The sequence below is a fragment of the Oncorhynchus tshawytscha genome, linkage group LG23, assembly GCF_018296145.1.
Source record: "Oncorhynchus tshawytscha isolate Ot180627B linkage group LG23, Otsh_v2.0, whole genome shotgun sequence".
Lineage (NCBI taxonomy): Eukaryota > Metazoa > Chordata > Actinopteri > Salmoniformes > Salmonidae > Oncorhynchus > Oncorhynchus tshawytscha.
The window spans coordinates 17,672,869-17,684,963 of NC_056451.1; positions in this window are offsets into that span (position 1 = coordinate 17,672,869).

Below are 12,095 nucleotides of genomic sequence, written 5' to 3' on the forward strand. Positions count from 1 at the left end.
GGTCACAAATCTTGCTGCTGTGATGGCACACTGTGGAATTTCACCCAGTAGATATGGGAGTTTTTCAAAATTGGATTTGTTTTCGAATTCTTTGTGGATCTGTCTCTATACCTCTCCAGCATAAACCTTTCTCTATCTCCGTACCTCTCTAGCATAAACCTTTCTCTATCTCCATACGTCTCCAGCATAAACCTTTCTCTATCTCCGTACCTCTCCAGCATAAACCTTTCTCTATCTCCATACCTCTCTAGCATAAACCTTTCTCTATCTCCGTACCTCTCTAGCATAAACCTTTCTCTATCTCCGTACCTCTCTCGCTCTTGCTCTCTCTCTCTGTCTCTCTCTCTCTCTCCCTGTCTCTTCCTGTCTCTCTGACACGCTCTCTGTATCTCCCTCCCTCTCAGTATCTTTCTCTCTCTTTTGTCTCTCTCTCGTCCATCTTTCTCTTTCTCTCCTCCCCTCTATTTCTCTCTCTCTCTTGTCCATCTATTTTTCTCCATCCCTCTCGCCCCGTCAATTCCTCTCACGTCTATCCCTCTCTTTCTCTTTCTCTCTCCCCATCCCCCTTTCTCTCTCTCTCTCTCTCTTGCTTTCTCCTCTCTCTTCCCTTAACTAAATAAACAGGAAAGAGAGCCTTGTAACCAGAGCTTCACATACAGGGCCAGCAGCATACACATATTCACTGTTCCTCCATCCTCCATCCCACCATCCTACCATGCTACTCCTGCCACAGAGCGCGTCTGTAAGCAGGTTTGCATGTCTGTGAGCAGGTCGCTGACAGTATTTTTCTTCATGACGTCTTTCTAAACCTTAAACTCACTTAGTAAAGCTGACTGACTGACAGCCCCAAAGATTAAGAAGTAAGGACTGACTGACTGATGTACTGACTGCATAACGTACAACATAATTATTCTGAATAGAAAGAAACATGCATGAAGCACCACTGAGCAAAATCCACATATAAGATTGATTATAAGAAATATTATTTTACACTCAACAGTAGTGTCCTCTAGTGCTAGCTCAGCTTCTGGTTAGCACTGTACTGACTTGTGATTGGATAGCTGGGGGTTCTTGTGGAGTTGCCCTCGGATGATCAGAACCCGTTGGGCTAAATGCCACGATGGTTCTCTGTAGGATCTGGGAAAGGGTGAGTGTGTGTGTGTGTGTGTGTGTGTGTGTGTGTGTGTGTGTGTGTGTGTGTGTGTGTGTGTGTGTGTGTGTGTGTGTGTGTGTGTGTTGTGTGTGTGTGTGTGTGTGTGTGTTTGGGGAAGTGTGTGGAGTGGAGTAGAGGGGAGGGGAAACTGAATCATGTATGGTATCTGGACAATGAAGTTACTGTTGTAATCTCTCCAAAACCATATGAGGGCACTCTTTCTTTTTTCCATGTCTAAACAGGGTCTGTCCTGTCATCACCTTATCCATGGCCGCTGCAACACAGGCTTAATCGAAAGAAATTCCACCAGAAGCATTAGTTTTCTATGGACTCGCAAGGCTGCAGGCCCAGACGGCATCCCCAGCCGCGTCCTCAGAGCATGCGCAGACGAGCTGGCTGGTGTGTTTACAGACATATTAAATCAATCCTTATCCCAGTCTGCTGTTCCCACATGCTTCAAGAGGGCCACCATTGTTCCTGTTCCCAAGAAAGCTAAGGTAACTGAGCTAAATGACTACCGCCCTGGTAGCACTCACTTCCGTCATCATGAAGTGCTTTGAGAGACTAGTCAAGGACCATATCACCTCCACCCTACCTGACACCCTAGACCCACTCCAATTTGCTTACCGCCCCAATAGGTACACAGACGACGCAATCGCAACCACACTGCACACTGCCCTAACCCATCTGAACAAGAGGAATACCTATGTGAGAATGCTGTTCATCAAATACAGCTCAGCATTTAACACCATAGTACCCTCCAAACTCGTCATCAAGCTCAAGACCCTGGGTCTCGAACCCGCCCTGTGCAACTGGGTACTGGACTTCCTGACGGGCTGCCCCCAGGTGGTGAGGGTAGGTAACAACATCTCCACCCCGCTGATCCTCAAAACTGGGGCCCCACAAGGGTGCGTTCTGAGCCCTCTCCTGTATTCCCTGTTCACCCACGACTGTGTGGCCATGCACGCCTCCAACTCAATCATCAAGTTTGAGGATGACACTACAGTGGTAGGCTTGATTACCAACAACGACGAGACGGCCTATAGCAGATACATTCCATCCATCCACACTGCCTCTGCCACCCTTCACTGTTTTATCCCATCGTCATTCCACTGCCTGTTTCCCATCCACTCTGCTCTCTCACCCTGGCCCTTATTCTCCAATCCTGCATCCCTCTCTCCCTGCGCTCATTGCTCTCTTCTTATCGGTGTCGTCTGCAACTCTCCTGGTGAGACTAATTTGTTGTCTGTCAGTGGCTGTGTGTGTGTGCTTCTGTGTGTGTGTCTGTCAGTGGCTGTGTGTGTGTGCTTCTGTGTGCGTGAGTGTGTGTGTGTCTGTCAATGGCTGCGTAACTGGAGACATTTAGGAGGTCATCTCATCCAGGTGGGCGGGGGCCGGAATATGTGACGGACCAGGAACCCTAGCTTCCCACGCCTGTACCACCCCAGAGCCATGTCAGAATCATCTCATAGTATATAGAGGGGCATACGTAACCTAACAAATTATTAGGCATACGCAACCTGGTGAAATCTTAGGCATTAGGCATATGCTACACTAAAATTAGAATACCTACTCATTCAAGGGTTTTTCTTTATTTTTTAAACTATTTTCTACCTTGTAGAATAATAGTGAAGACATCAAAACTATGAAATAACACATATGGAATCATGTAGTAACCAAAAAAGTGTTAAACAAATCAAAATATATTTTATTCTTCAAAGTAGCCACCCTTGATGACAGCTTTACAGACTCTTGGCATTCTCTCAACCAGCTTCACCTGGAATGCTTTTCCAACAGTCTTGAAAGAGCTTCCAGATATGCTGAGCACTTGTTGGCTCTGCGGTCCGACTCATACCAAACCATTACAATTGGGTTGAGGTCGGGGGATTGTGGAGGCCAGGTCATCTGATGCAGCACTCCATCACTCTGCTTCTTAGTAAAATAGCCTTTACACAGCCTGGAGGTGTGTTGGGTCATTGTCCTGTTGAAAAACAAATGATAGTCCCACTAAGCCCAAACCAGATGGGATGGTGTATCGCTGCAGAATGCTGTGGTAGCCATGCTTGTTAAGTGTACCTTGAATTCTAAACAAATCACAGACAGTGTCATCAGCAAAGCACCCCCACACATAACACCTGCTCCTCCATGCTTTATGGTGGGAAATACACATGCAGAAACAATCTGTTCACCTACTCTGCATCTCACAAAGACACGGCGGTTGGAACCAAAAATCTCCAATTTGGACTTCAGACTAAAGGACACACATTTCCACCGGTCTAATGTCCATTACTTGTGTTTCTTGGCCCAAGCAAGTCTCTTCTTATTATTGGTGTCCTTTAGTAGTGGTTTCTTTGCAGCAATTCTTCCATGAAGGCCTGTTTCACAGTCTCCTCTGAACAGTTGACGATGAGTTCTGAACTCTGTGAAGCATTTATTTGGGCTGCAATTTCTGAGGCTGGTAACTCTAATGAACTTATCCTCTGCAGTAGAGGTCTTCCTTTCCTGTGGCGGTCCTCATGGGAGCCAGTTTCATCATAGAGCTTGATGATTTTTGCGACTGCACTTATGAAATAATATGAAATATAAACTTTCCAGATTGACTGACCTTCATGTCTTAAAGTTATGATGGACTGTAATTTCTCTTTTCTTATTTCAGCTGTTCTTGCCATAATATGGACTTTTACCAAATAGGGCTATCTTCTGTATACCAACCTTACCTTGTCACAACACAACTGATTGGCTCAAACTAATTAAGAAGGAAAGAAATTCCACAAATGATCTTTTATGAAGGCAGACCTGTTAAAACGGAAATGCATTTCAGGTGACTACCTCATGATGCTGGTTGAGAGAATGCCAAGAGTGTGCAAAGCTGTCCTCAAGGCAAATGGGAGCTATTTGAAGAATCTCAAATATAAAATATATTTAAATTATATTTAACAATTATATTTGATTACTACATGATTCCATATGTGTTATTTCATAGTTTGGATGTCTTCACTATTCTACAATGTAGAAAATAGTAAAAAATAAAGAAATAACCTTGAATAAGTAGGTGTCCTAAAACGTTTGACCGGTAGTGTACATAACCTCCATAGTGAATTATGATCATTATTACTTATTAACAACCTAGTTCTATTTTATACAGACCACGTAAGGAGTCATGTCATGTTATTATAAAACTCACACATCTTAGGTTGGACTTAAGAATAGATTTAGGAGGTCACTAATAATAATACAGTGTATAATGTAAGTCCATCCAATTAACATCTGTCATGATCTCTGTCATACCTTTATAATTAGATTCATTCACTTCATGATAAATCCCGACATGACTTGACATGGTTATCTTGATGGAGATTCGTTAATATTTATGAGAATTGTCAGCTTTGAGTGGCCAGGACTCCCCTACTTTGTTTTTGTGTTCAGAACGTGTGTTGTGTTGGGTTTCAGATGAGCCTTGCGATAGCATTTTTCACAGATGTAATTGCTAAGGCTTGGGAGAGTCTTACCCTTGAGTTGCATGCGTTGTGTCAGATGTAATTACTGGGATGGGGTTTACCTCGTATAGCATCTCATGTTGCTGTGGAAAATAGCAGAGAACGGAAGACAGTGTAAATCGACAACAGACAGCAACATGAGGTACACTTGATTACATTTGTGAAACTGCTGTGCAAAATAACTATCAGAATCTCCCAAATGCTATTGTTAGCTAAGTGGCAATCTGAAATTGCACCATAAAGTGCTTTTACTCAGGTCAAAAGTTGTCGGAGGGAGGGAGGGAGGGAGGGAGGGATGGAGGGAGGGAGGGAGGGGGAGGGAAAGAGAGAAATAACTACCTGTTGTGTGTGAGTGAATGGAGAGAGTCATGAGAGCAGAGCAGAGGCGACATAACAATGGAGGTTTGTTGTTCTGTCTGCGCTGGGTTCACAGAGAGGGGTCACAGAAACCAGCCGTGCTTTTGGAAATAAATAATTTATCACCTGGTGATTCCCTGGGGTAGAGTTACTAGTGAAAGAGAGAGAGATGGAGGGAGAGAGAAAAATATCATATATGTTAAGGGAGGAAGCGAGAGATGGGGAGAGAGAGAAAGAGAGAACGTAAAGACTGAGACAACTTTAATTGAAACATATACAGTACTGTATTTTATGTTAAAAGATAAAGTTGCAAACATGGTACATTGTGGAGTAATGTCTTTAAAATAGAATAATTTGTACCTCCCTGTACAATACCCTGATGGAGATCGACTGAAACTGTAACGTTGGTTAAAAGATCCATTACATTTTTGGAAGCATCAAGATTGGAACGAAAACCGGAAAATAAAGAAATGATTTGAGGAACTGAATCAGAACCGGGAACAAAAGTGATCTATACTGTTCCGGAACAGAAGCATGGGAACCGGTTAGCAACAGTCTTTTACGTTCCGGCCATTTTTTTCCAGTCCCACAAAAAAACGCAACAAAGCACCTATGCAAAGCCCTCACTCTGTCTCAGAAACGTATTCCAGTGTCTGCCCGTCAGCTGAAAATCTTTGCCAGTGTGTGTGCATGTAGGCTACCTGGCCCTCCCCTCCAAAGCATACTAGCATACAAAGCATACCTTATTTAAACTGTCTCCTCAAAGAGCAGGTGTTCTTAATGTTTTGTACACTACATATTTCAGTGACATAATGCTTTAGATGTTAAAACTATGTTTTTATTGGTCTATCTCAGGCAAAAGCATTAGACAACCGTAACCCTAACCCTAGCTTCATGTCCACCTCCCAGTTCAACCATAACCCAAAACATGGTTTTGTGGCACGGTATGCTAGTTAGCTGTGTACATTGGAACAAAGGACACGTTTTTGGACTGGTGGTCTCAACATGTAAGATGGTGAAGGCCTGACCACAACTCCCACCCTACATCAACCTGAAGGGACATTCCCATTGCATCTAGTTCAGATGCCAGTGAAAGGGGGAGGGGGGGCATGGGCATGCTTACTCATGGGTTCCCTGCCCGTCCCATGTGTCATATCCACGAGAGTGATGACAGGGGTGTTAAGAGGTCTGGTGGGTTAGGGGGGCTGGAGTCCGCTCCCTGGGTTGAGGCGGTTCTCTCTGAAGTGTCCTAGTGACAGTAACTAGATCCCATGTAAGGCTGTCTAGCCGATCAGTGAGCACCGAGCAGCTACCTGTTAGAATCATCAACATGACCTCTAACAGAGAGAGAGAGAGCCTGTGCGCTGACCATGAAGACTGGAGTTCACTTACAGGGGGTGGTTGTAAGTGACCACCCACCTTCCCACTGACAGTGCTGATCACAGAGCCCATCTCTAACTAACTTCTCTCTCTCTCTTCCCTCTCTCTCTGTATCTCTCTTTCTCTCACTCCTCTCTCTCATAGGGCACTTATTGAAAAGCAAAATGTCTGTAGCAATTAGAAACAACAACTGCAACAGCAGTGCTGTCGTACTATGTCCTGCTGGTCAATGTCTCTCCCTCTCTCGGCCTCCTCAGAGAGAGTGTTGCATCATGGGCTGTAACCCCCTGTGTGTTGCTTGTGAGCTATTTTCCCCATCCACAGGGTAGTTTATTCTGCTCCTGCCCTGCTGGCCCAGACCTGCTCTTAAATTCCAGCACTCGGCAGTATTGGATTACGAGCTTGTAGTGGGAAAAGTAAATACCTGCTTTATTGCGGCTCATCCATTTGGTTTATGTCTTATTAAATTATGGAGCAGGAAGGCCAGTAACAGGTATGTCAGACATGTCCCCCCCTCCAAGTTTATATTGTCTTCATTTCAATATGCTGGGAGGACTTGTTTTCACTATGTGTGCGTGTTGTTTTCCCCTGAGGACCAACACTAGGTAGGTCAGTAAACTACAGGGAGAGTACCTAGACACTCTCAAACCCGAACGACCTCACATCTAGAAGCCTCTTCACCAAATAAAAGAAGAGGGTCTGTGTGTGTGGGGGGACATTCTACTTTACTGAAATGAGTTAATACTTTATTTGCTTATTCGTGTGATTTTTCAGCCTTTTCACTTTCTATGATTTGAAAATGACAAATGAATACACAAGTGTCAAATTGTCAGACTCCCTTGAGGCTTAATAATATTGGAAATACAACCTCAAACATCTTTTGGGTACAATTTGTGCACATAGCTGACTAATAAGTTACCCTTGCAAACATGTTAAGCTGAAACAAATATGAACACGCTGAACTGCAGTATAAGTCAGTAATAAAGAAGTGAATTTCTAAAAATCAATCCAAAATAACTTGACGCCATAATGAATGTTCCTGTGTTTCCTCTTCACGCTAAAGGTGCTAGGTCTGATGTTGAGATAAACAGATATATAGGTCATGACGGCTGTCTGCCCTGCATGGGACGTTTAACCAAACACCTTATCTATGGACAGCCGGCTGATATCTGTGGTGATATCTGATGGTTTGCTGCTCTTACCTGTACACTCACTGGAGAGCTGAGGGCTCTGTAGGCTACTACAACAGCAAATGAAGGGTTTCTTTCCAAAACGAAGTATACACATTTTCAGAAATGTTGGTAAATGAGCTTTTATTGTTTAAAGATCTTATGAAAGAGGTTAATGTGTTTTTTCACTATCTAATCATGACATGGGCTTGTTCCATGACAGACACGTATTTGTTTGAACTCTACTTGCTGGTTTCATTTCAGAGAGACAAATAATCTTGTGTATTTAGCAAAACACTACATATGCCCCCCACTCTCAGAGAAATAAGTAGTACTGCTAGGTTTTTACACAGTCAAATGTAACAAATAACTCATTTTTTTAAATAAAGAAATGTACAAATGATACATTTGTGACAATAAATGTTTATTAGCACATTAATATGAGATCTGTATGTAAAACATTTATATTTGAGATTTGAGTCATTTAGCAGATGCGCTTATCCAGAGCAACTTACAGTTACTGCATTCATCTTAAGATAGCAAAGTGAGACAAATCCATATCACAGTCAAATACGCAGTATATGGGGAGCAAAAGAAAAGAGTATCGATAGAGGCATATTTCATCCACATGCTTCCACAGGTCTGACCTCAGTGTATCAATGTTGTCATTAAAACTACATTTCATGTCTCAGTGGCTTTCTCCATAATATTTACTCTTGTGTTGCAGCAGTTCAAGAGAATTCTCCCCGTATATGATATCAGGACAGGGAGAATTCAAATAAACATGCAGTTGGAGGTAACAAGTTTAAGATGTCACAATCAGACACACATCCATCATGGCCGCCGCCAATAGGCCAGCGTGTCGCTGTGGGTTACCAATAACAGGACACCAGGAAGGGGGATACATCAGTGAAATTACACCACGTGTACACAGGCTGCATCGCTCCTCACTCAGACATGGGAATAATTAGCCAAACAGTAAATATCGTGAAATAAAATAATATACAAACGGTAACACTGAGACAGATGTACATCAAGACAGTTGCAGTTGCTGGTAGGTTGGGGAGAGAAGTTGAGAGTACTATAGGCCTAGTTTCCCCTGCTGCTGTTGAATTACAGGACTATACAGTCTGGCTGTGTCCCAAATGGCACTCTATTCCGTATATAGCGTACTACTGTATGTTTCAACAGAACCGTATGGTCCCTGGTCAACAGCTGAGCACCATGTAGGGAATATGGTGCCATTTGGATTGCAAACTATGTATCAGCTAGCTACTGAGCCCCTTCACTACTACTATCCCCTGGGAGTTAGATAGGAATTATCAGATAAGGTCACGAAGTCTGTTGTTCTTCTCTTCCTGCGAGTCATATTTTTACAGTTTGAATTATCTGACTGATTAAAAGTCTCCAAATCTCCTCAGAGATTTACGTGGTGAGTAGTTCCTCCTCCTCCTTCTTCTCCTCCTCCTCCTCCACCACCTCACTCTCTAATGGCTGTATGTCCCACAGAGTATAAACATGTCAGGCCAGAGGCCAGCAGAGCAGCAGACACCCCCCGCCTCTTATCACCCCAGGAGTGATATTATCATGTCACCGTGACCACAGCAACAGCCACTGCTCTTCGGGAACAGAGAGGGAGGAGAGGAGGAGAGGCGGGGAGAGGAGAGACGGGGAGAGGAGATGAGAGGCGGGGAGAGGAGAGGAGAGGCGGGGAGAGGACAGGAGAGACAGGGAGGAGAGAGTAGGAGGAGGAGGTCTCATCTAGTAGGGGACCAAGGAGAAATAGGAGCGATAACACTGACTAACTTTTATTGACCTTCAGAGATTCTCGTGGAAAGAATATGCTCTGAAAGTGACTTAGTACTTTATGCCATGAACAGTAAACAATATGACACTGTCTGCGGGAACACCTGCTAAAACATTTGGAACATGTATCTTATTCCAAGAAACTTGTCCAAACCAGTTTTTCACAGACAACTTGATATTGATAAGTTTGGTTGACTGCTTCGGAAATGTTCAACACAAAACAAAGCTAAAATGGCAATAACCATCATCACTATTTATCCAACTAGATGTCCCAAAATACACTAAGTTCTCTGTACTACGTTTGGCCAGAGCCCCATGGGCCCTAGTCCAAAGTTGTGCACCATTAAGGGAAAAATGTGCCATTTGGGATACAGGCACTGTAGTCGGTAGAGAAAAGGGGCACTGTGTCAGATGATGTATAGCTGACCGACGGAAAACCAACAAACCTTCAAAACATTTCCATTATGTCAAGGTTTTCTGACAGCCTAGGGCAACCAAAATAGATCTCCACAAAAAAAGGAAAATTGTTGCTATGACAGCCTTTCCCCGGCCTGCTCACCCAACGTATAAATCCACATGATTATGTCTGGCCAGAGAAGCTCTGTGTGTTTCCCCTCGGCCCATTTGACCAATAAGTTATCAGGATATAGTGGAGGCGAGGAGTGCACCTCAGGCCCAATACATCCAACCACATGTCTCAGGCATGTCCCGCTGCACACGGCTCACACACGGCTCACTCGCACACGGCTGGCCCACACACGGGCTTGGTCCTTAGCAGTGACCGCGGGGGACGGCGGGGATAATCGCAGCCACATGCTCCAGACAGTTTTTACTGTAAATACACTTTCACACAGAAAACAGTGTGAGAACTTTTTCACCAGCACGTCTCAGGCACCCATCCTCATTCTCTCTCTCTTCCCCCCCTTTGTCGCCCCTGTCTCTCACCCCGACCCCCCCACCTTTCAAATCAAATCAAATCAAATGTATTTATATAGCCCTTCGTACATCAGCTGATATCTCAAAGTGCTGTACAGAAACCCAGCCTAAAACCCCAAACAGCAAGCAATGCAGGTGTTAAAGCACGTTGGCTAGGAAAAACTCCCTAGAAAGGCCAAAACCTAGGAAGAAACCTAGAGAGGAACCAGGCTATGTGGGGTGGCCAGTCTTCTTCTAGCTGTGCTGGGTGGAGATTATAACAGAACATGGCCAAGATGTTCAAATGTTCATAAATGACCGGCATGGTCTAATAATAGGTCTGGGACAGGTAGCACGTCCGGTGAACAGGTCAGGATTCAATAGCCGCAGGCAGAACAGTTGAAACTGGAGCAGCAGCATGGCCAGGTGGACTGGGGACAGCAAGGAGTCATCATGCCAGGTAGTCCTGAGACATGGTCCTAGGGCTCAGGTCCTCTGAGAAAGAAAGAGAGAAAGAGAGAATTAGAGAGAGCATACTTAAATTCACACAGGACACCGGATAAGACAGGAGAAGTACTCCAGATATAACAAACTGACCCTAGCCCCCCGACACATAAACTACTGCAGCATAAATACTGGAGGCAGGAGGGGTCAGGAGACACTGTGGCCCCATCCGATGATACCCCCGGACAGGGACAAACAGGAAGGATATAACCCCACCCACTTTGCCAAAGCACAGCCCCCACACCGCTAGAGGGATACCTTCAACCACCAACTTACTATCCTGAGACAAGGACGAGTATAGCCCACAAAGATCTCCTCCACGGCCTAATCCAAGGGGGCGGCGCCAACCCAGACAGGAAGATCACATCAGTGACTCAACCCACTCAAGTGACGCACCCCTCCTAGGTACGACATAAAAGAGCACCAGTAAGCCAGTGACTCAGCCCCTGTAATAGGGTTAGAGGCAGAGAATCCCAGTGGAAAGAGGGGAACCGGCCAGGCAGAGAAAGCAAGGGCGGTTCGTTGCTCCAGAGCCTTTCCGTTCACCTTCACACTCCTGGGCCAGACTACACTCAATCATATGACCCACTGAAGAGATGAGTCTTCAGTAAAGACTTAAAGGTTGAGACCGAGTTTGTGTCTCTCACATGGGTAGGCAAACCATTCCATAAAAATGGAGCTCTATAGGAGAAATCCCTGCCTCCAGCTGTTTGCTTAGAAATTCTAGGGACAATTAGGAGGCCTGCGTCTTGTGACCGTAGTGTATGTGTAGGTATGTACGGCAGGACCAAATCAGAGAGGTAGGTAGGAGCAAGCCCATGTAATGCTTTGTAGGTTAGCAGTAAAACCTTGAAATCAGCCCTTGCCTTGACAGGAAGCCAGTGTAGGGAGGCTAGCATTGGAGTAATATGATACATTTTTTTGGTTCTCGTCAGGATTCTAGCAGTCGTATTTAACACTAACTGAAGTTTATTTAGTGCTTTATCCAGGTAGCCGGAAAGTAGAGCATTGCAGTAGTCTAACCTAGAAGTAACAAAAGCATGGATTAATTTTTCTGCATAATTTTTGGACAGAAAGTTTCAGATTTTTGCAGTGTTACGTAGATGGAAAAAAGCTGTCCTTGAAACAGTCTTGATATGTTCGTCAAAAGAGAGATCAGGGTCCAGAGTAACGCCGAGGTCCTTCACAGTTTTATTTGAGACGACTTTCTGAGACGCCTTTCTCTCCCCCTACCTCCTTCTCCCCCCCCTCATAGCTGCTCACCATATGTGTAGGTTTGTGTCCTGTAACTATTGGACCAGGTCAGGTCAGAGA